The following is a 24,927-nucleotide window of genomic DNA, read 5'->3' on the forward strand; positions in this document are numbered from 1 at the left end:
CATTGGAAAGAAACAAAACCTTAAACTTGTTTAGGATAACTTCTTATTATGAATACAAATTTGTAAGAAGTATGATAAATGTCTCTAAAGTCTACATGATCCAAAAACAATGATTATGCCCATGATGATAACTTTGAAGGGTGCTCAAAGATCTCATGCTAAACTATATGATGAATAGTAATACGTTGAATCAATTACCATAGAAGATTAAATTATAGAAACCATGAACACAAGGTGACAACCAAGTCAACAAGAATCTCATAATGCTATATAGGATGTCAAAATAGACGATGAATAAATCATATATATGAATATCTATACTATTTGAAACTATAGAAGTTGATGCAGGCAACATAAGATAAAGATCCAAAGATGGAGTAATAAGAAGATTGATGTGACCATCACCAAACAAAAGGCACATGCTTTCAATTGTGTCTTCCAGATTTATAATGTGTGATTCTTCAAATAAGGATTATATGTTTGGTAGAAATGCATTCTAATGTGTTGGATGTAAGAAAATTCAATTCATAGAATCATTGAAATCCACATAAATATCAACATTGGATTTAGATGTAAGATCAGGTTATGTAAGAACTTAGATCTCAATGTAATCTATAAGACTATATTATTCATTCCTAGATGATGGTGATGTCTCACAAGATGTATGTGTGAGACCATATAATGTTTTTCTATGCATTGGAAATAAATTATTAGGTAAGACAAGACAACAATGCAGAATAATTTGTTTCATTTTATCAATTTAATAAAAATATAACCTTTTGTTGTTGTATGAGGATTATGACCAATACTCAAATGAAATAGATTTTCTATGGAATATTATGAGGATTTTCTTCTGATAAATGAAAAGTGGGATAGGCTTGTACCTTTACATATCCGCTAAAAAGTGCCACCTAGGGCACATGAGAAGTGCACACCTAGCAAAAAGAGTCAAAAACAAAAAAACAACTAAAGACCACCAAACACAAAGAGGACAAAAGATAGAACTACTAGTTGAAACTACCCAGAACTATACTAGAAGCAACCAACCATCATTTCCAATCCTTACATAAACTAACAACTTTATCAAAAAAAGAAATTATTTTGTTGGAATCATTAGCATAGAGTTGGGTACAACCGAATCAAGAGTATCTTTAACCACAGACATAGGGAGCTACATAGAAATAAAAGGGGAAAGAGCATGTGTTTTTTGTTTGTCTTTCCTCTGGTAGATCTCCTCCTATATAACCTTTAGGGAGAATGAATTTTTGAGGACCATCTCCTGGCTTCGATTATATATTTCCTCCATTTTGCCTTTTAGGACCTCCTGATTTTCCTTTAAATCCAAAACTATCCCATCCTCATTCTTTTGTAACACCTTTTTCAAGAGCTCCTTTATCATCTCTTCAACTTTCTCCCAATTTTCCAGTTTCCTAGTCATATTACTTGCCACTTTCCAAACACATTCATCTTGTAGATCCATGACCCATTTGTCCACTCTAGCCTCTGCCTTTGCCACAACCTTGAGATGTTTTATTTTCCTAATGGGCACATCAAGCTATGAAAAGAGCCATTTGATAATCAATTCCTATTGCTCCACATTCTTTTCCAACTTTAAGATAGTGGTCTCCAAATTAAAAGGTCTTTTCATGGTCATGAACCTCCAATTTAGGGGGAATAGGGCTCTTTTAATGGGTAGCCTCCTTAGAATAATTCAAGGACCATTCAAATTTTGAATCATATGAAGACTCTGAGCCCTCCACCTCTTGCTAGTCACTTGACTCCAAAACCTCAGTGGTGCAGAGGGATTCTGCTTCACATCTCTTAAGGGATTAAAATGGGTAGGGACAAGCTTTGGTTTCGAAGGGGAACTAATAGAGGTATTTTTAGCCATGGGTGCCCGATAAATATCAATCACCAAATTTGGATCCGATAGAGGGATAAGAAGAATTGAAAGGGACCCACCTAGAGGAGTAAAAGCAAGGTGAAAAATATAAGTCTTAGGAATCAAATCCTAATGAAGGGGCAGAGTGTTTTTAGCTTTATTCCTAACCACATTTTGCGATAAAGAAGAGAAAATATAGTAAGAAAAGTTCATCCGGATACCATACCTTAGATGGTTTAACATAGGAAAATCTGGGTGTGAAATCTTTTGAAGTGCTTGTCCAAAGTGAAATATTTCATTAACAATAGGGCTGCATCTTTCCAGTTTACGAGGAGCTCCTCCCGATTGTATCCACTTTGCAATCTTGACACTCCTTCACCCACCTTGAAAAACATTTGAATTCTTCAAGTTATAAGATCCCTTCGACTTATTAGAGAAGGTAATACCATCTCGTGGAAGCCCAGTAGTGGTGGCAATCAAGTCCAGCATGACATGTAAGGCAACCTTCCTAATCTTCACTTCCCCTTTTTGTCAAGTCTGAGAAAAGTTTTTTGAAATCTCTAAGTCAAAACCCTACATACCTTCAACATAGTTGTCCAGACTACCTTTAACTATTTTCTACCAAAGCTTCGACTTGGTAAAAAGGTGATAAAGGTGATTTTTAAATTATGCTCCATCATCAACCCTTTTGTCCTCAAAGATTGCTACACAAACCAAATCTGGTAATTCGTAAATATTCTCCCAGAATTTTAAATCCTTGGAAAGTGGACCTATAGATGCGAGCTCTTCTGCAATTTTGTTGCCCTCCCTTCTCGTGTGGCATAGGCTGATGTGACTAATTCATTGAATGAGGGACTTACACTTGGCCACCATGTTTTCACACTTCTAGTTCGACATTGCTTCATTCTTTAGGAAGAGAACCGCATTCTTTGAATCAACTTCTATAATGATACGATTGTACTTTCTTTAACAATGATTAGACTGTAGTAGATGGCTGCCATGTCCACAAAACTAGACATCTGCAAGCCCAACTTGACCATGCAATCCAACATGAAATTACCCATATGGTCTCAGACTACGCCACCCCCACCCACCTAACCTAGGTTCCCTTTAGACAAGCTATTGAAATTTAATTTCAACTAACTCAAGGGGATTATGAGGATTTTGTTGTTGTATGAGCATTATGACCAATATTCAATAATAATACCTCATTTTGAGATGCCCTGGGAGTTTTTAACAATGGATGTCCAAACAGACTATGGGCACAAGGACTCACCTGAGATGGAAAAGTGGTTGACGGAGCAACTTGGTTATTATCTCATACAATAGGAAGCTCACTGCCAGGGGCAATGTTCTGCACTTGGGCTCTTCACTCTGGAGTTTCTCTTATTTTAGGAATGACTGGATTGGCATCTACCTTCCTACAAACATGGTCACTATGCAAGCTAATGATCCTCTCATGTGTGTCAAGCCCGTGACGAATCATACTAGAGCATATGCCAGATTATTCATTCCTCAAGTGTTTGCAGATTTTGTCTCATGATTTCATAGATGGTGATTTTATCGATGTTCGTTTTGGAATCACATGTACCCGAATTAAAGGCAAGTCTTAGTTTTGTCAACTTTTATTTCCTTTTACTCTCATCGATCAAAAAGAGTCTAAGAGTTGGCTTTTTGCATGTTGTGAGCTAAACGCCATGGAAATGTGTGGTCGCTTTTCATTCATACCTAGAACTGGGCTAAGCTCCCGGTGCCCCACATTTATTTTGTTTAGTTGATATTTTTGTTGGTTGCTTTTTTATGACACTAGCTAGTTGATGGCTAATATATCTTAGTATAAGAATTTCTATTAAGTAAGGAGATTAAATGTTTCTTTTTCACCCTGAAAAATGAAATTAAGGAGTAAATAATGGATTATAATTTTATAATTATTTTAAATTGTATTTTCATATTAAAATATTTTTTGTGCTTGTTTTTTATTTGTATTCAAATTGGACCAAGTTTTTTATATCTCACTTACATATAATAATGGTAAATAGTTATTATTGAATTATTTTCTTTTAAGAATAATTATAAAGGTGTAAGAAGAGAGAAAAAATTATTCTTATCATCTGTTTATTGTAAACAATGAAAAAATTAGATATATAAGCAATTGGAGAGTATTAATGGCAGAGAGGTAACAATTAAAATAAAGAGATAGTCACCAATACACTTGAGAGTTCATTTTTCGAAAGGAAAGGAAAGAAAGACCAACAAAGAATAGGCATTTGTTCAAGTGTGACTTTAATATTTTAATCATTTGATGTTTAAGAATAAATTATATCATTTATTTCACTTTTTTAATTAAGAGTTATGGATTGAGGGGTGTTTGGGGTATCTAGTTTGCTAAAATTGATTGATCTCAACATTATTCTTTGTAACTTCTTCATTCTTATCAATATACACATGGACTCTCCATAATCCAACCAACCTCATGAATAAAGGGTTCCTCTTACTTGTATGATGTGTTAACATCATTTTAGGGAGAATGAATTTTGAGGACCATCTCCTAGCTTCGATTATAAATTTCCTCAATTTTGCCTTTTAGGACCTCCTTATTTTCCTTTAAATCCAAAACTATCCCATCCTCATTCTTTTGTAACACCTTTCTCGAGAGATCCTTTATCTTCTCTTCAACTTTCTCCCAATTTTTCAGTTTCTTAGTTATATTACTTGCCACTTTCCAAACACATTCATCTTGTAGATCCATGACCCATTTCTCCACTCTAGCCTCTGCCTTTGCCACAACCTTGAGATGGTTTATTTTCCTAATAGCCACATCAAGCTATGAAAAGAGCCATTTGATAATCAATTCCTATTGCTCCACATTCTTTTCTAGCTTTAAGATAGTGATCTCCAAATTAAAAGGTCTTTTCATGGTCATGAACCTCCAAATTAGGGGGAATAGGGCTCTTTTCATGGGTAGCCTCCTTAGAAGCCTCCAAGGACCATTCAAATTTTGAATCATATGAAGACTCTGAGCCCTCCACCTCCTCCTCATCACTTGAATCCAAAACCTTAGTAGTGCAGAGGGATTCTGCTTCACATCTCTTAAGGGATTAAAATGGGTGGGGACAAGCTTTGGTTTAGAAGTGGAACCAATAGAGGTATTTTTAGCTATGGGTTCCCAATAAATATCAATCACCAAATTTGGATCCGATAGAGGGATAAGAAGAATTGACAGGGACCCACTGACAGGGGTTAAAGGAAGGTGAAATATAAAGCTTAGGAATCAAATCCTAAGGAAGGGGCGGAGTGTTTTTAGCTTTAGTCCTAACCACATTTTGCGATAAAGAAGAGAAAATATAGTAAGAAAAGTTCATCCGGATACCATACCTTAGATGGTTTAACATAGGAAAATCTGGGTGTGAAATCTTTTGAAGTGCTTGTCCAAAGTGAAATATTTCATTAACAATAGGACCACATCTTTTTGGTTGATGAGGAGCTCCTCCCGATTGTATCCACTTTGAAATCTTGACACTCCTTCACCAACCTTCAAAAACATTTGAATTCCTCAGGTTATAAGATCCCTTCGACTTCTTAGAGAAGGTAATACCATCTCATGGAAGCCCAGTAGTGGCAGCAATCAAGTCTAGCCTGACTTTGAAGGCAACCTTCCCAATCTTCACTTCCCCTTTTTGCCAAGCCTGAGCAAATTTTTTTGAAATCTCTAGGTCAAAACCCTACATACCTTCAACATAGTTGTCCAGATTACCTTTAACTATTTTTTGCCAAAGCTTCGGTTTGCTAAAAAGGTGATAAAGGTGATTTTTGAATTATGCTCCATCATCAACCTTTTTGTCCTCAAAGATTGCTACACAAACCAAATCTAGTAATTCATAAATATTCTACTAGAATTTTAAATCCTCGGAAAGTGGACCTATAGATGCAAGCTCATCCGCAATTTTGTTGGCCTCCCTTCTCATGTGGCATAGGCTGATGTGACTAATTCATCGAATGAGGGACTTACACTTGGCCACCATGTCTTCACACTTCTAGTTCGACATTGCTTCATTCTTTAGGAATTGTACCGCATTCTTCAAATCACCTTCTATAATGATATGATTGTACTTTCTTTAATAATGATTAGACAGTAATAGATGGCTGCCACATCCACAAAACTGGACATCTGCAAGCCCAAATTGACCATGCAATCCAGCATGAAATTACGCATATGGTCAGGGACTATGCCACCCCCACCCACCTGACCTAGGTTCCCTTTAGACAAGCTGTTGAAATTTAACTTCAACCAACTCAAGGGGATTATGAGGATTTTGTTGTTTTATGAGGATTATAACCAATATTCAATAATAATACCTCAGTTGGAGATGCACTTGGAGTTTCTAACTATGGATGTTCGAATGGAGTATGGGCACAAGGACTTGCCCGCGATGGAAAAGTGGTTGATGGTTCAACTTGGTGATTATCTCATACAGTAGGAAGCTCGCTACTAGGGGAGATGTTCTGCACTTGGGCTCTTCACTCTGGAGTTTCTCTTATTTCAAGAGTGACTGGATTGACATCTACCTTCCTAGAAACATGGTCACTATGAAAGCTAATGATCCTATTGTGTGTGTCAAGCCTGTGATGAATCATATTAGAGGATATGCCAGATTGTTCATTTCAAAAGCGCTTACAAATTTTGTCTTATGATTTCATAGATAGTGATTTTATCGATGCTCATTTTGGAATCACGCGTGCCCGAATTAAAGGCAAGTCTTACTTTTGTCAACTTTTATTTCCTTTTACTCTCATCAATCGAAAAGAGTCTAAGAGTTGGCTTTTTGCTTGTTCTGAGATAAATGCCATGGAAATGTGTGGTCGCTTTTCATTCATACCTGGAACTTGGCTGAGCTCCCGATGTCGATATTTTTGTTGGTTGCTTTTTTATGACACTAGCTAGTTGATGGGTAATATATCTAAGCATAAGAATTGCTATTAAGTAAGGAGATTAAATGTTTCTTTTTCACCATGAAAAATGAAATTAAGGAGTAAATAATGAATTATAATTATAAAATTATTTTAAATTGTATTTACATATTAAAATATATTTTTTTGATTATTTTTTATTTGTATTCAAATTGGACCAAGTTTCTTATATCTCACTTACATATAATAATGGTAAATAGTTATTATTGAATTATTTGATTTTTAAGAATAATTTATAATGGTGTAAGAAGAGAGAAAACATGATTCTTATCTTTTGTTTATTGTAAACAATGAAAAAATTAGATATATAGGCAATTGGAGAGTATTAATAGACGAGAGGTAACAATTAAAATAAAGAGATAGTCACCAATACACTTGAGAGTTCATTTTTCGAAAGGAAAGGGAAGAGAGCCCAACAAAGAATTGGCATTTGTTCAAGTGTGACTTGAATTTTTTAATCATTTGATGTTTAAGAATAACTTATATCATTTATTTCACTTTTCTAATTAAGAGTTATGGATTGAGGGGTGTTTGGGGTATGTAGTTTGCTAAAATTTATTGATCTGAACCTTATTCTTTGTAATTTCTTCATCCTTATCAATATACAAATGGACTTTGCATAAGCCAACCAACCTCATGAATAAAGGGTTCCTCTTACTTGTATGTTGTATTAACTTCATTTGTGGGTGTTATCTATGGAAATACTTCTTCCCTCTTGACATTCATGAACTCTAATCTCCATACTCATTCTTGAGAGTCAATGAAACTGAAGATTAAGCATCATGCATCCCTATGGTGTTTAGTTGATTCATTGTGCCATTTTTGGGGTAGAGAGAGACATTTCTCATATTGGTGTATCACCTCCCTTACATTTATATGCATTTTTCTTTTTTTCTCTTTTCCTCCTACAAGTCCTCCTCATGCAAAGTCTCACACTTTGGGGTATTTTCTATTATGTCATTGGAATACTAGATCCGATCCAAAAAGATACAGTTTCATGTGACAACAATTTTTGGCATGGTTAGTGGGAATCTCTTTGCAAGTTTTTGAAAAAAAAATCACTATTCATGTAGTTCTAGTTCAAGTTTTCAAATCTTCATGCTAAGAAGTGGTGTTGCACTTAGCATTTCAATCTTGAAGAGGTCTTCATTCAAGCACTTGGCTACTCTACCTAAGATTTGAACTCTTGTTCAAGACTAGTTGCTGATTCCATACCTTTAATCTAAATGAGGGCATCTTCTAGATGTAATTTTCAGTATTAAGAGATTTCATATTAAAATTCTAGAAGAAGAGGTAGACTTTCACTATTACCAACTAGGGGAATTGAATTTGTAATCACTACATCTCTTAGATCTAAACCTACTAGATAAGAGCAAAAAGTTGAGTCCACTTAGAATGGAAGTTCAAAAACCATTATTCAAAGAATGTGATCATAATTACGATTATGAAGATCACCATTTTGAAGCTCATAAACAAGTCAAGTGAGGTTAGAACATCTAAGAAAAACGTGTTCAAAGTAAAACATCACTAGTAGAAAGAATATGAACATCTGTTAAACATCATTACCGATATGAAATCACCATTATTAAAAATTGTGATCATCATTAAGTATATGAAATCAGCTTTACTGAAAGAATGTGATCATCATTACAGTTACAGAAATCATCGTTACTGAAAGAATGTGATCATCATTAAGATCATCATTAAGTTATGGGAATCGCCATTATGAAAAGTTATAAACAAGTGAAGTGAGGTTAGAGCATATAAGAAAAATGTGCTTGAAAGTAAAGCATCACTGCTAAAAAGAATGTGATCATAATTATGGTTACGAAAATCACCATTACAGTTATGAAAATCACCTTTACTGAAGCTTACCAACAAGTGAAAGTCATTACAGTATAAACAAGGAGATGAGGTTAGAGCATCTAAGAAAAAAGTGAATGTCATGTAAATCTTCAAATAGTACACCCATATTCTCAAAACTCAACTCCTGCGATTTTAGGCTGGTGGCAGCGCATATTTACAGATTGGACAAAAGTTCGAGTATGTCAACCACTTGATTATACACTTACCATGGTAGAGATGACCACACGCCATGTTTTTCGCTAAATCACCCTGAATCATGCGCTCCTGGCAGATACAACACATGCCCGTATCACAATCATCTTTGATTTCAACAGTCACCAACTTCTCTACGGCAGACTTTTCTGCAGGAACTCTACGAGCAACATTCTGATTTTCATCAGCCAACATGTTAACAATTCTTTCAAAATCTGCATCATCCTCTGCATAGTCTTCCATACCAGTGAAAAACCGGCCATTGTGGTCATGCTAACTTTCATATTCAATCGGCTCCCCATTACGCTCATAAAATGTACAACGCCATTGCAATCTTGTACTACCACTTTCCAAAGACTGCAATATGTCCTCCCAGAAAAAACTCCGACCAGAAATCCTTATTGTTACAGGAATTTCATTCATAGAGTCCAGTGTCAAAGGCAGAGGAAAAACATTCTGTCTTCTCTCTCTCCTATCTTCATTAACTGTTAAATACTGGTTGTTACTCCAGTCAATTACATGCCTGTCAAAGGCAAACAGTAAGTTGAGATATATGGTAATACGGTCTCTTTCACAGTAGATTTGCTTAATCAAAGCGGTTCTGTTATTCCTTGCATAAGCCTCGTAAACTGTATCAATGGACGTCGCATCTCTCCGGTTTATGCTTGTTATGTCGGGAACTCCGATTTCTATTCTATATTTGAGGACTTGGGAGAATAAGAGTCCGCTGAATTGTTGATTGAATGATTCTTCACTGAATAATTTCTCTCTTAAGGTTTTTAATTGTCTTCTGCTAATGCGCCCGCTTTCGTCGCATCGGCATCCGAATTCAGACACATTTCTTTTGCAGTAGCAGCATGGGAATCGCACACTTTGACCACGCCCTTCTTCCATTCTGGGAATGTTATTAATTACGTAACTGGTAATTGAAAACGAAGGATCCCAGGAGGAAGGAGGGCGATTTTTAATTACCTTAAATTGGTTCGAGGAGGAAGGAGGGCGATTTTGGGTTTGCAATATGATCTCAATTTATGATCTCAATTTATGTTGTGTGTAGGATTTGTATTCATGGACATCATTATATTTTATTTAGGATCATTGATTGTCAAGAAAAGATATTCATACGAATATAGCAATAATCACATCAATCATAGTTACATAAGCATTCTATATCTTGTTAATGACATGTTTTTAATCTTTGTGCATTGAATGTAGGGCTTGAATGATATCAAAGAAGTCAATATTCTTCTATCTGTCTATGGCTATGGGGTTTCATATGTTCTTTTCATGGTATTCATTTTTTTAGATGTAGGTACAATTATATGTGTGAAACTCTTGTATGTCAACAATAACAAAGGATAAACCACACTAGTTAGACTAAGCTACATAGGTAACCCAGTTTTATGAGAAAATCATGAGTACAAATCTATCTTAAGAAACAAGACTCTCAAAATGATATTAAAATCACATGTTACATTATAATAAGGAAGAAGAACATCATGATTATGATATCTTAATTAAATATCTCGAAATCAAAATAAATATGTAATGGTCAATAGATTAAAATATTTGGGCATAATTAATTACCTACTATAAATGATGTTTCACCCACTTTGTTTTATTTTGTTCACCTACTTGTAAGATGCTTCTCAATAAAAAACATGTTCAATGAACATGATTTAAGCCTATAGGGAAAATAGTTCAAGAGACATAGTTTCCTTATAGGATGGATCATGTTTCCCAACTCATTATCCAATTCCCCTAGGTCTTATCAAACATTTATCTTCCAATTTTGAGCTACCAATCCTTTAGGACCTTGTGATTCACATTTCCATAACCTACCTATAAGAGTCAATCCATCTCCTCCTTAACCTTCTTTAATTTATTCTATTTTGACAGCCCATAGTAATTCCTCTCTATTTCCTCATATTGACCAATTCTTTGCTACCACATCACTACTCATACTTCCCTTTCACATACCTTTATCTATCCATATTAGTTTTTTATATCTGAACTGAGACACACTCTCCCTATGAGTACACTTATTCTCTTTGTTTTCACTAGAATACATACACTCTTTATTTGTTTAAATTCTCATTTGAAAGCTCATATATATTATTTCATCTACAATCAAAACGTTTTCTAATAGTTAACCACCAATATGAGTGACTTAATGGATATCAAAACCAATCTCAATAATTTGCAAGTCTCTAAAAACTGGATCTATCAAAGGAGTTAGTTCATTTAAGCCATCAATTGACTTATGATATCCTAGAGAATATCCTTATTAATGTGATATATAGAACCTAAATTTACAGTGTATAATGGTAAATACACTACCTTATTTGTTTTGAACAAAAAAATTCTCTAATTACTTTTATGATGAACATGAATGTTGGATAAATTATTTTCATGAATCTTAAGAGATTATGCATTTAATTATTTTTATCTCTTACCTATTTCTTATATTTAATGGTGAGTTAGTCATCAATATCATTAACCACTAACAAAACGGTAGTATAGGCTAAAAGTAAAATATGACAAATTAGTATAATGCAAGCAAGCGCCAAATGTAAAATAAATAATAATGTTTTTGATAGAGATAAACAGGTTTTACGGGGACTTGAAACCCAAATTTTTACAGACCAAGGCTAGCAGCCAAAAATTACGTAACTGGTAATTGAAAACGAAGGATCCCAGGAGGAAGGAGGGCGATTTTGGGTTTGCAATATGATCTCAGTTTATGTGACTTTAATTTGTTTCAGTTAACAGTTGTGTTGTTTTGTTAGAGAGGGAGGACACTTTCTCACAGAGGTCATTGGGTCAATATCAAGTAAGTTGGTGAAAATGTCACAGAAACAAAATTAGTGGCCAGATAGATAATTGTCATTCTTTTTAATTAAAGAATTACAATTTAAATGCAATTAAAATTAGAAGTAGGATGTGATAGCTCTTGGTATTACAAGGAATCAAAGTATCATTTCAAAGGTTTTTTAATTTATTTTTATTAAATTTAATTTATTTTTGGTGAAAGTAGTCTTATATTTATTTTATCTAGCTTGTTATTCTATAATAATAATTTATTTTTTTAGATTAGTTTATATTTATGGTTTGATTGTTTGGTTATTTTGTGTTTATGTTTCAGTTTTTAATTTAAAATAAATTAATTTTTTTAAAGTTGAGTTTTTTCAAATCATATTATTATCCTATTAGTTTGTACGATAAAGGTCGTAGGTTGTGTGTAGGATTTGTATTCATAAATATCATTATATCTTATTTAGGATCATTGATTGTCAAGAAAATATATTCATACGAGTATATAAATAATCGCATCAACCATAGTTACATAAGAATTCTATATCTTTTTAATGACATGTTTTTTATGTATGTGCATTGAATGTAGGGCTTGAATGATATCAAAGAAGTCAATACTCTTCTATCGGTCTATAGCTATGGGGTTTCATATGTTCTTTTCATGGTATTCATTTTTTAGATGTAGGTACAATTATATGTGTGAAATTATTGTACGTCAACAATAACAAAGGATAAAACCACACTAGTTAGACTAAGCTACATAGGTAACCCAGTTTTACAAGAAAATCATAGGTACAAATTTATCTTAAGAAATAAGACTCTCAAAAAGATATTAAAATCACAAGTTACATTATAATAAGGAAGAAGAACATCATTATTATGGTATCTTAATTAAATAACTCGAAATCAAAATAAATATGTAATGGTCAATATATTAAAATATTTGGGCATAATTAATTACCTACTATAAATTATGATTCACCCACTTTGTTTTATTTTGTTCACCTACTTGTAAGATGCTTCTCAATAAAAAACATGTTCAATGAACATGATTTAAGCCTATAGGGAAAATAGTTCAAGAGACATAGTTTCCTTATAGGATGGATCATGTTTCCCAACTCATTATCCAATTCCCCTAGGTCTTATCAAACATTTATCTTCCAATTTTGAGCTACCAATCCTTTAGGACCTTGTGATTCACATTTCCATAACCTACCTATAAGAGTCAATCCATCTCCTCCTTAGCCTTCTTTAATTTATTCTATTTTGACAGCCCATAGTAATTCCTCTCTATTTCCTCATATTGACCAATTCTTTGCTACCACATCACTACTCATACTTCCCTTTCACATACCTTTATCTATCCATATTAGTTTTTTATATCTGAACTGAGACACACTCTCCCTATGAGTACACTTATTCTCTTTGTTTTCACTAGAATACATACACTCTTTATTTGTTTAAATTCTCATTTGAAAGCTCATATATATTATTTCATCTACAATCAAAACGTTTTCTAATAGTTAACCACCAATATGAGTGACTTAATGGATATCAAAACCAATCTCAATAATTTGCAAGTCTCTAAAAACTGGATCTATCAAAGGAGTTAGTTCATTTAAGCCATCAATTGACTTATGATATCCTAGAGAATATCCTTATTAATGTGATATATAGAACCTAAATTTACAGTGTATAATGGTAAATACACTACCTTATTTGTTTTGAACAAAAAAATTCTCTAATTACTTTTATGATGAACATGAATGTTGGATAAATTATTTTCATGAATCTTAAGAGATTATGCATTTAATTATTTTTATCTCTTACCTATTTCTTATATTTAATGGTGAGTTAGTCATCAATATCATTAACCACTAACAAAACGGTAGTATAGGCTAAAAGTAAAATATGACAAATTAGTGTAATGCAAGCAAGCACGAAATGTAAAATAAATAATAATGTTTTTGATAGAGATAAACAGGTTTTACGGGGACTTGAAACCCAAATTTTTACAGACCAAGGCTAGCAGCCAAAAATTACGTAACTGGTAATTGAAAACGAAGGATCCCAGGGGGAAGGAGGGCGATTTTGGGTTTGCAATATGATCTCAGTTTATGTGACTTTAATTTGTTTCAGTTAACAGTTGTGTTGTTTTGTTAGAGAGGGAGGACACTTTCTCACAGAGGTCATTGGGTCAATATCAAGTAAGTTGGTGAAAATGTCACAGAAACAAAATTAGTGGCCAGATAGATAATTGTCATTCTTTTTAATTAAAGAATTACAATTTAAATGCAATTAAAATTAGAAGTAGGATGTGATAGCTCTTGGTATTACAAGGAATCAAAGTATCATTTCAAAGGTTTTTTAATTTATTTTTATTAAATTTAATTTATTTTTGGTGAAAGTAGTCTTATATTTATTTTATCTAGCTTGTTATTCTATAATAATAATTTATTTTTTTAGATTAGTTTATATTTATGGTTTGATTGTTTGGTTATTTTGTGTTTATGTTTCAGTTTTTAATTTAAAATAAATTAATTTTTTTAAAGTTGAGTTTTTTCAAATCATATTATTATCCTATTAGTTTGTACGATAAAGGTCGTAGGTTGTGTGTAGGATTTGTATTCATAAATATCATTATATCTTATTTAGGATCATTGATTGTCAAGAAAATATATTCATACGAGTATATAAATAATCGCATCAACCATAGTTACATAAGAATTCTATATCTTTTTAATGACATGTTTTTTATGTATGTGCATTGAATGTAGGGCTTGAATGATATCAAAGAAGTCAATACTCTTCTATCGGTCTATAGCTATGGGGTTTCATATGTTCTTTTCATGGTATTCATTTTTTAGATGTAGGTACAATTATATGTGTGAAATTATTGTACGTCAACAATAACAAAGGATAAAACCACACTAGTTAGACTAAGCTACATAGGTAACCCAGTTTTACAAGAAAATCATAGGTACAAATTTATCTTAAGAAATAAGACTCTCAAAAAGATATTAAAATCACAAGTTACATTATAATAAGGAAGAAGAACATCATTATTATGGTATCTTAATTAAATAACTCGAAATCAAAATAAATATGTAATGGTCAATATATTAAAATATTTGGGCATAATTAATTACCTACTATAAATTATGATTCACCCACTTCATTTTATTTTGTTCACCTACTGGTAAGATTCTTCTCAATAAAAAACATGTTCAATGAACATGATTTAAGCCTATAGGAAAAATAGTTCAAGAGACATAGTTTCCTTATAGGATGGATCATGTTTCCCAACTCATTCTCCAATTCCCCTAGGTCTTATTAAACATTTATCTTCCAATTTTGAGTTACCAATCCTTTAGGACCTTGTGATTCACATTTCCATAACCTACCTATAAGCGTCAATCCATCTCCTCCTTAACCTTCTTCAATTTATTCTATTTTGAGAGCCCATAGTCATTCCTCTCTATTTCCTCATATTGACCGATTCATTGATACCACATCGCTTTTCAAAATTTCCTTTCACATACCTTTATCTTTCCATAGTAGTTCTTTATATCTCAACCGAGACACACTCTCCCTTTGAGTACACTTATTCTCTTTGTTTTCACTAGAATACATACACTCTTTATTTGTTCAAATTATCATTTGAAAGCTCATATATATTATTTCATCTACAATCAAAACCTTTTCTAATAGTTAACCACCAATATGAGTGACTTAAGGGGTATCAAAAACAATGTGAATAATTTGTAAGTCTCTAAAAAATGGATCTATCAAAGGAGTTACTTCATTTAAGCCATCAATTGACTTATGATATCCTAGAGAATATCCTTATTAATGTGATATATAGAACCTAAATTTACAGTGTATATTGGTAAATACAATGCCTTATTTGTTTTCAACAAAGAAATTATCTAATTACTTTTATGATTAACATGAATGTTGGATAAATTATTTTCATGAACCTTAAGAGATTATGCATTTAATTAGTTTTATCTCTTACCTAATTCTTATATTTAATGGTGAGTTGGTCATCAATATCATTAATCACTAACAAAACTATAGTATAGGCTAAAAGTAAAATATGACAAATTAGTATAATGCAAGCAAGGACCAAATGTAAAATAAATAATAATGTTTTTGATAGAGATAAACAGGTTTTATAGGGACTTGAAACCCAAATTTTTACAGGCCAAGGCTAGCAGCCAAAAATTACATAACTGGTAATTGAAAACGAAGGATCCCAGGAGGAAGGAGGGTGATTTTGGGTTTGCCATATGATCTCAATTTATGTGATTTTAATTTGTTTCAGTCAACAGGTGTGTTATTTTGTTAGAGAGGGACGACGCTTTCTCATAGAGGTCATTGGGTCAATATCAACTAAGTTGGTAAACATGTCGCGAAAACAAAATTAGTGGCCAGATAGATAATTATCGTTCTTTTTAATTAAAGAATTACAATTTAAATTAAATTAAAATTTGAGTTAGGATGCGATAGCTCTTCGTATTGCAAGGAATTAAAGTATCATTTCAAAGGTTTTTTAATTTATTTTTATTAAATTTAATTTATTTTGGTGAAAGTAGTCTTATATTTATTTTATATAGCTTGTTATTCTATAAAAATAATTTCATTTTTTAGATTAGATTATATTTATGGTTTGATTGTTTGGTTATATTGTGTTTATGTTTTAGTTTTTAATTTAAAATAAATTAATTTTTTTAAAAGTTGAGTTTTTTCAAATCATATTATTATCCTATTAGTTTGTGTGATAAAGGTCTTATGTTGCGTGTAGTATTTGTATTCATAAATATCATTATATCTTATTTAGGATCATTGATTGTCAAGAATAGATATTCATACGAGTATAACAATAATCACATCAACCATAGTTACATATGATAGTTCTGATACTTAATATAAGTACAGATCCAATAGCCAACAAGATGAGAAGGGGGGTTGAATCATACAAATTTAATCATCCATAAAAACATCAGATTCAACCTCGGTAACATATATTTCAGTAATATAACCAAAACAGTTAAACATGCAAACTCAAAAGCATATAAACATCATAAACCTCATAACACCAGATTTAACGTGGAAACCCAAATAGGGAAAAACCACTGTGGGATTTAGGACCCACTAAGAAATATACTCTTCTAGAGTACGCTCGGTTAAAAGAAAATCCTGTTAAAGATTACAAACACATTGCTAGATGTGACCCAGTTAAGGGATTTCCCTCAGATTTGTTAGGATCTTCACCTTGTTAGAAGTGACCTTGTTAAAGGATTTCAAACACTCAATCAAAATGTCACCTTGCTAGAGGGTTTTACAAATAAGACTGTTAAGTCCACTCGATTAAGAGGTTTTCTGTCACTTTCACAGAATAACAGTAATAAAAATCTATCTGCAACTTCACATCTAAAATGCTAAAGCAGATTCTTATTTGTTCAATACAATATAGACATAGAAATAATCTTGTCTATCTATTGGGCTTCTATACTCTGTTATTCAAACAGGTCTTCAAGCTTCTCTGCTCGGTAATCACTATGTAGCATCCCTGTGCATACACTTGCCCACATACATTGTTTGGCAATAGTTTCCTATTTATAAACAATTAGGTAACTACATAATCTCCTTGATCACATTTCCCATGATCAATCGTAGCCATCAAATCTTCGATCTTGTCCAGGTTCAATGCATCTTTCAGTCTGAAAATGTTTTACCCTGCCTAGGAACTTTCATATATTTCTTGGAACTTGTGCCAGGGTATTGCGGTTCAATCTGAGCTCTAGATCTTCATGCCAACATTCCATTGCCTTAGATTCTTTAACAAACTTCATGCACGGCTCACCAATCATATAATCAGTTCCAGCTCATCAGCTTCCTTCATTAAATAACACATGTAAACATTTAATGCATTCTGTTATAGCTCGGTTAAAACTCGGTAACAACTCGGTGAATACTAAACTTCACTTGGTAGACATTCCACCTTCAGTAATCGATAGCGATAACCTTAGGGTTTACTGACTAGGTTCTTTGCTTGATAACATAGTATAGTATTAACCTTTACAATTTACAACATATGTATGATGTTAAAACAATCTAAAGCATCATGATCTCATCATTGTCTGACTCGATAATAGTTGCCCATTGAATACCTTATTTATCCCCTTATTCATCATATTCTTTCCTGTGTCTTTTACCGACATCGTTATAATCTTCAAATCATACTTCTCAAGATATGGCAACATCATACTGAATTAGAAAATCAATTTCTTGACATCAATGACAAAATAATAATATCAAGATAGTAAACATCCTTAATTAGTTATACCCATAATCATCAAGAACCTTCTCAATATCCTTATGAAATGCCAACAATCTTTCATTGTCTGTTATAATGCAATATTGCCAACAATCTCCCCATTTGGCATTGATGGCAAAACCAATTGATTTGACCTTAAAAGATTCGGATTGCTGTGATTCTAAAATGCTGAAATGCTCCCCCCAATACATTAGACCTCTCCTATTTTCTTCAGCTTTCGTTCTAATCTATAGTCTTCTCATTAGTCTTCTCCCCTTTATAGTAGTCTTCTCCCCCTTTGACAACAATGCCAAAAAATAAAGAACTAAAACATAATTACTTGTTGTATGAAGTGATTTCCTATTTTTGTGTATCAACTGAGTCTTGGTCAGAGCATTTTGTCTTCAATTCCCGTTCCCTGTAATATTTCCTGTAATAATTCCTGTACACCTTTAGAAAACATCCTAAAGTGTATAAATCGACATCAACTCCCAAAAGATATTCGATAGAGTCATCGGATTGATGCTTTCACTAAACTTGGTCAGTGAGTAGAAGATAGGGGTAGGACCCCTAACTTACTTCTGAGATATTCAAAAGTGTCCCTTGGTAGTGGCTTGGTGAAGATATCTTCTATTTGTTCCTTTGTGCTAACATACTCCAACACTACTTTCTTCTCTTGAGCTTCTTCTCTAAGATAATGATATTTGATAGATATGTGCTTTGTCTTAGAGTGCATAACAGGATTCTTTGAAATATTAATGGCACTAGTATTGTCACAGAATATAGTTACTGGCTCGGTAACTTTTTTCATTTATACCTTCCAACAGTTGTTTGATCCATGCAATGTTGGTACAATTCAATGTTGTAGCAACGTATTCAGCTTCTGCTATTGACTGTAAAACACATCCTTGTTTCTTGCTAAGCCAACTCACTAGTCTTTCCCCTAAAAAGAAAGCTCCTCCACTTGTGTTTTTTCTGTCATCAATGTTGCCTGCCCAATCAGCATCAGTATAAACTTTTAAATCAAAATCATTTCCTTTATGATATACTAAGCCATAATCTTCAGTGCCTTTCAAGTATCTAAAGATTATTTTGATTGTTGTCATGTGTGTTTCCTTAGGATCTGCAGAGAATCTTGCAACTATACCTACTGCATGTGCTATATCTGGTCTACTGTGAACAACATATTGTAGCTTTCCAATCATGGATCGGTAAAGTGTCTCATTAATAGATGCAGATTCATCATTCTTTGACAATTTACAGTTGGTACTCATAGGAGTACTTACTGGTTTTGAATCCTCCATTCTAAATTTCTTCAAGATTTCCTTTATGTACTTGGATTGAGTAATAAAAATCTCATTTTTCATTTGCAGTATTTGTAAACCTATAAAATACTTTATCTCACCGATTAATGACATCTCAAATTCTTTGCTCATTTCATTTCCAAAGTTCTTGCATAAAGAGTCATTTCCACAAAATATAATATCATCAACAAATATGGTTGAGATTAGTATTACATTTTCATCATTCTTCATATACATATTGTTGTTCTCACTTGTCCTTATAAAACCAATCTTAATCAAATAAGAGTGCAATCTTTCATACCATGCTCTAGGTGCTTGTTTCAAACCATATAAAGCTTTGTTCAATTTACATACCTAATCTTTATTATTGTCTTCAACAAATCCTTCAAGTTGTTCAATAAAAACTTCTTCTTCTAATATTCCATTCAGAAATGTAGATTTGACATCCATTTGATATACCTTGAAGTTTTTAAAAGCAGCATAGGCCAACAATGTTCTTACTCCTTCAAGTCTAGCAACAGGTGCAAAAGTTTGACCATAATCAATTCCTTCTTCTTGAGCATAACCTTTGCAAACTAGTCTTGCCTTGTTTCGAATGACCTCTCCTTTTTCGTTTAGCTTGTTTCTGAAAATCCACTTTGTAACGATTACATTTTTGTCCTTTGGTCTTGGGATTAGTGTCCATGTGTCATTCTTCTTTATTTGATCAATCTCTTCTGTCATAGCATTTATCCAATCTTCACTGTTAAATACCTCTTTCACTATTCTCGGTTCAAATTCAGATATCAAACATGTTTTATGTCTCAGTTTGTTCCTTGTCATCACTGGATCATCCTTATCTCCTATAATCTAACTTGGTGCATGATGTCTTCTGACATACTTGGCCAATAGAGGCTCGGTAGGCTCTGTATGATCTTCTTCATCACTTGGTAACTGGATATTCTCTTCATTTTCTTCAATAGTCTTCTTAGTAAGACTTTTGGGTTGAACATAGACAGATTCATCATAGTCTTCTAGTTCCTTGGAATTTCCTTCATCATTTCTTTCTGTAAATTCATCAATTTTCACATTTGCACGTTCTACTATTTTGTTAGATGATTGATCAGACATTTAAATGCTTTGCTTCTAGAAGAATAACCTAGAAATGTTCCTTCTTCACTTTTCTGATCAAACTTGCCATTTCTATCATCTTTGTGAACATAGCATCTACTTCCAAATATTTTAAAATAACTTACATTAGGTTTCTTATCATACCAGATTTCATATGGTGTCTTCAAAGTACCTTTCTTCAATTGAACTCGGTTTAAGGTGTAAATTGTTGTGCTTATTTCTTCTCTCCAAAATGTTTGTGGCACTTTCTTTTCAATCATCAGTGTTCTAGCACAATCCACAATATATTTGTTTCTTCTCTCAGCTATTCCATTTTGCTGTGGAGTTCTCGGTGCAGAGACTTGTCTTTTAATACCATGATCATTGCAAAATAAGTTGAATTCATCAGATGTGAACTCTCCTCCTCTATCCGATCTAAGACATTTCAGTTGTCTTCCTATTTTATTTTCAACTCTTGCCTTGTACCATTTAAACATTTGAAAAGCTTCTAATTTTTCTTTTAGAAACATTACTGACATCATCCTTGAATAGTCATCCACAAATAATATGAAATATTTATCACCATAATAACTTTGAACTTTCATAGGACCACAAAGATCAGTGTGCACTAGATCTAAAATTCCTTTAGAAGTGTAAGACCTACTTGTAAAGCTTGATCTTGTCATCTTACCCATCTGGCATCCTCAGCACATAGCATTCTCAGGTTTTTCAAGACTCGGTAGACCTCTTACTCTGTGCTGCTTACTTATTTTGATCAGATTATCAAAATTTACATGACAAAACCTTTTATACCATAACCAGGTATCATCTAAATTTGCATACAAACACTTATTACGAGTTGAGTCAAGGTGAAATGTGTTACCTTTTGTTTGTGTCCTGGTAGCAGCTAACTTTCCATTCTTGTCATGAACTTTGACAATTCCCTTATGAAATTCTATTCGGTAACCTGTGTTGTTTAGCTGTGCTACACTCAACAAATTATATTTCAAACCTTCAACCTAATAAACATCATTGCATCTTGCATTATCAAGAAGCGTTATAGATCATTTACCTTTCACTGGACATGGTGCATCATTACCAAATCTAACATAGCCTCCATCATAATCTTCTAATATAACAAACTTGTGTTTATCTCCTATGATATGATGTGAGCATCCACTATCTATAATCCAAGAATAATTAGTGTTTATGTGAGATATTAGGGATTTTTCTTCATCCGATCCATCTTTGATAGCCACATAAACTACTTCCTCTGTATCAGTCTCATCTAATTTATCATCGTTAGATTCCTCATCAACTATTAGTCATGTCTTTCTATCTCTTCTTCTGAAGTCTCGGTGTCCTCTGTAATGATTGTCTTTCTGTCTGTCATCTCAGTAATCTCTTCTTTCAGTAGAATCTTTGTCAGGACAGTTAGAAGCCATATGTCCTATCTTATCACAATTGAAACATTTCAAAGGTAGCTTTCCTTTATACTTACCTTTGCCTCTCAGTAACCTTTTGGCTAATAGTGCTTCAAACTCTTCTTGCTTTCTGATTTCCTCATACAGTTTGTGTACTGCCTCCATGTTCTTACGAAATCTTTCACTTGCTCCAGTGTGATCTCCTTCAGAGTACTTATACTTTCTTTCATTGAAATCATTAGATTCATCAAGATGAAAAGAACTAAATGCAGATTCAACTTTATTTACCAAAGATCCACTATTATCAAAGTTACTTAACTCAAATGCATGTAGCTTACCAATAGTGGCATCTAAAGAAACTAGCATACTAGGTACAGACCTAAATTCATTGATTGCAAAGTCTCGGATTGCATAAGTTGGTAGAAGGGTTCTTAACAAATTACTTGTTATATCCTTTTCTTCAATAGTTCCACCTGCTCCTTTGATTTGATTGACAATCTCCTTTAGTCTTGTATTGTACTGAGTTATGTTATCACCTTCATTCATCCTCATAGATTCAAGTTGTCCTTTTAAACTATCTACTTTTTCTCTTTGAACATGTTCATCTCCTCCATATACTGATATGAGCTTATCCCATATTGCCTTTGCATCATTGCAGCCTTCTAGATCATTAAACTCTGAATCGATCAATGCAGATGTTATTTCAATCATTGCTTGAATATGTTCTTGCTTTGCCTTTATATCTTCCATAGTTAATGGATACGTGCTCAGTGTAACAAAATCATTCTCCAGATAGTATACAACATATTATCCAACTCCTGATAGATGTAGCTTCATCCTTTTCTGCCATGTAGAGAAACTTTACTTGTTCAGCTTCGGTGCATCCCTCTTATACATCTTTGGATCTTTAACTTGAGCAAGCGCCTTTAAACTTTCCTCCTAGAGTCTAAAGTTCTGATACCAATTGATAGTTCTGATACTTAATATAAGTACAGATCCAATAGCCAACAAGATGAGAGGGGGGGGATGAATCATACAAACTTAATCATCCATAAAAACATCAGATTCGACCTCAGTAACATATATTTTAGTTATATAACCAAAACAGTTAAACATGCAAACTCAAAAGCATATAAACATCATAAACCTCATAACACCAGATTTAACGTGGAAACCCAAATAGGGAAAAACCACTGTGGGATTTCAGACCCACTAAGAAATATACTCTTCTAGAGTATGCTAGGTTAAAAGCAATTTCCCTTAGATCTGTTAAGGGATTTCCCTTAGATCTGTTAGGATCTTCACCTTTTTAGAAGTGACCTTGTTAAAGGATTTCAAACACTTAATCAGAATGTCACCTTGCTAGAGGGTTTTACAAATAATACTGTTAAGTCCACTTGGTTAAGATATTTTCTATCACTTTCACAAAATAACAGTAATAAAAATATATCTGCAACTTCACATCTAAAATGCTAAAGAAGATTCTTATTTGTTCAATACAATCTAGACATAGAACTAATCTTCTTTATCTGTTGGGCTTCTATACTCTATTATTCAAAAAGGTCTTCAAGCTTCTGTGCTGGGTAATCACTATGTAGCATCCCTGTACATACACTTGCCCGCATACATGGTTTATCAACAATTTCCTATTTATAAACAATTAGGTAACTGCATAATCTCCTTGATCACATTTCCCATGATCAATCATAGCCATCAGATCTTCGATCTTGTCGAGGCTCAATACATCTTTCGATCTGAAAATGTTTTACACTGCCTAGGAACTTGCATATATTTCTTGGAACTTGTGCCAAGGTATTGTGGTTCAATATGAGTTGTAGATCTTCATGCCGACTTCCCATTGCCTTAGATTTGTTAACAAACTTCATCCATGGCTCACCAATCATTTAATCAGTTCCAGCTCATCAACTTCCTTCATTAAATAACACATGTAAACATTTAATGCATTCTGTTATAGCTCGGTTACAACTCGGTGAATACTAAACTTCACTCAGTAGACATTCTGCCTTCATTAACTGATAGCAATAACCTTAGGGTTTATCGACTAGGTTCCTTAGGGTTTACCGATTAGGTTCTTTGCTTGATAACATAGTATAGTATTAACCTTTACAATTTACAACATATGTATGATGTTAAAACAATCTAAAACATCATGATCTCATCATTGTCTGACTCGGTAATAGTTGCCCATTGAATACCTTATTCATCCCGTTATTCATCATATTCTTTCCTGTGTCTTTTACCGACATAGTTATAATCTTCAAATCATACTTCTAAGGATATGGAAACATCATATTGAATTATAAAATCAATTTGTTGACATCAATGACAAAATAATAATATCAAGGCAGTAAACATCCTTAATCAGTTATATCCATAATCATCAAGAACCTTCTCAATATCCTTATGAAATGCCAACAATCTTTCATTGTCTGTTATAATGCAATATTGCCAACAACATAAGCAATCTATATCTTATTTATGACAAGTTTTTAATCTTTGTGCATTGAATATAGGGCTTGAATGATATCAAAGAAGCCAACACTCTCCTATTTGTCTATGGCTATGGGGTTTCATATGTTCTTTTTATGGTATTCATTTTTTAGATGTAGGTAGAATTATATGTGTGAAATTATTGTACATAAATAATAACAAAGGATAAAACCACACTAGTAAGACTAAGCTACATAGGCAACCCAATTTTATGAGAAAATAATGAGTACAAATCTATCTTAAGAAACAAGACTCTCAAAATGATATTAAAATCACATGTTACATTATAATAAGGAAGAAGAACATCATGATTATGATATCTTAATTAAATATCTTGAAATCAAAAGAAATATGTAATGGTCAATAGATTAAAATCTTTGGGCATAATCAATTACCTACTATAAATGATGATTCACCCACTTCATTTTATTTTGTTCACTTACTAGTAAGATGCTTCTCAATAAAAAACATGTTCAATGAACATGATTTAAGTCCATAGGGAAAAAATTTCAAGAGATATATTTTCCTCATATGATGGATCATGTTTCCCAACTC

This window comes from Cryptomeria japonica, chromosome 7, assembly GCF_030272615.1.
Source record: "Cryptomeria japonica chromosome 7, Sugi_1.0, whole genome shotgun sequence".
Taxonomy (NCBI): Eukaryota; Viridiplantae; Streptophyta; class Pinopsida; order Cupressales; family Cupressaceae; genus Cryptomeria; species Cryptomeria japonica.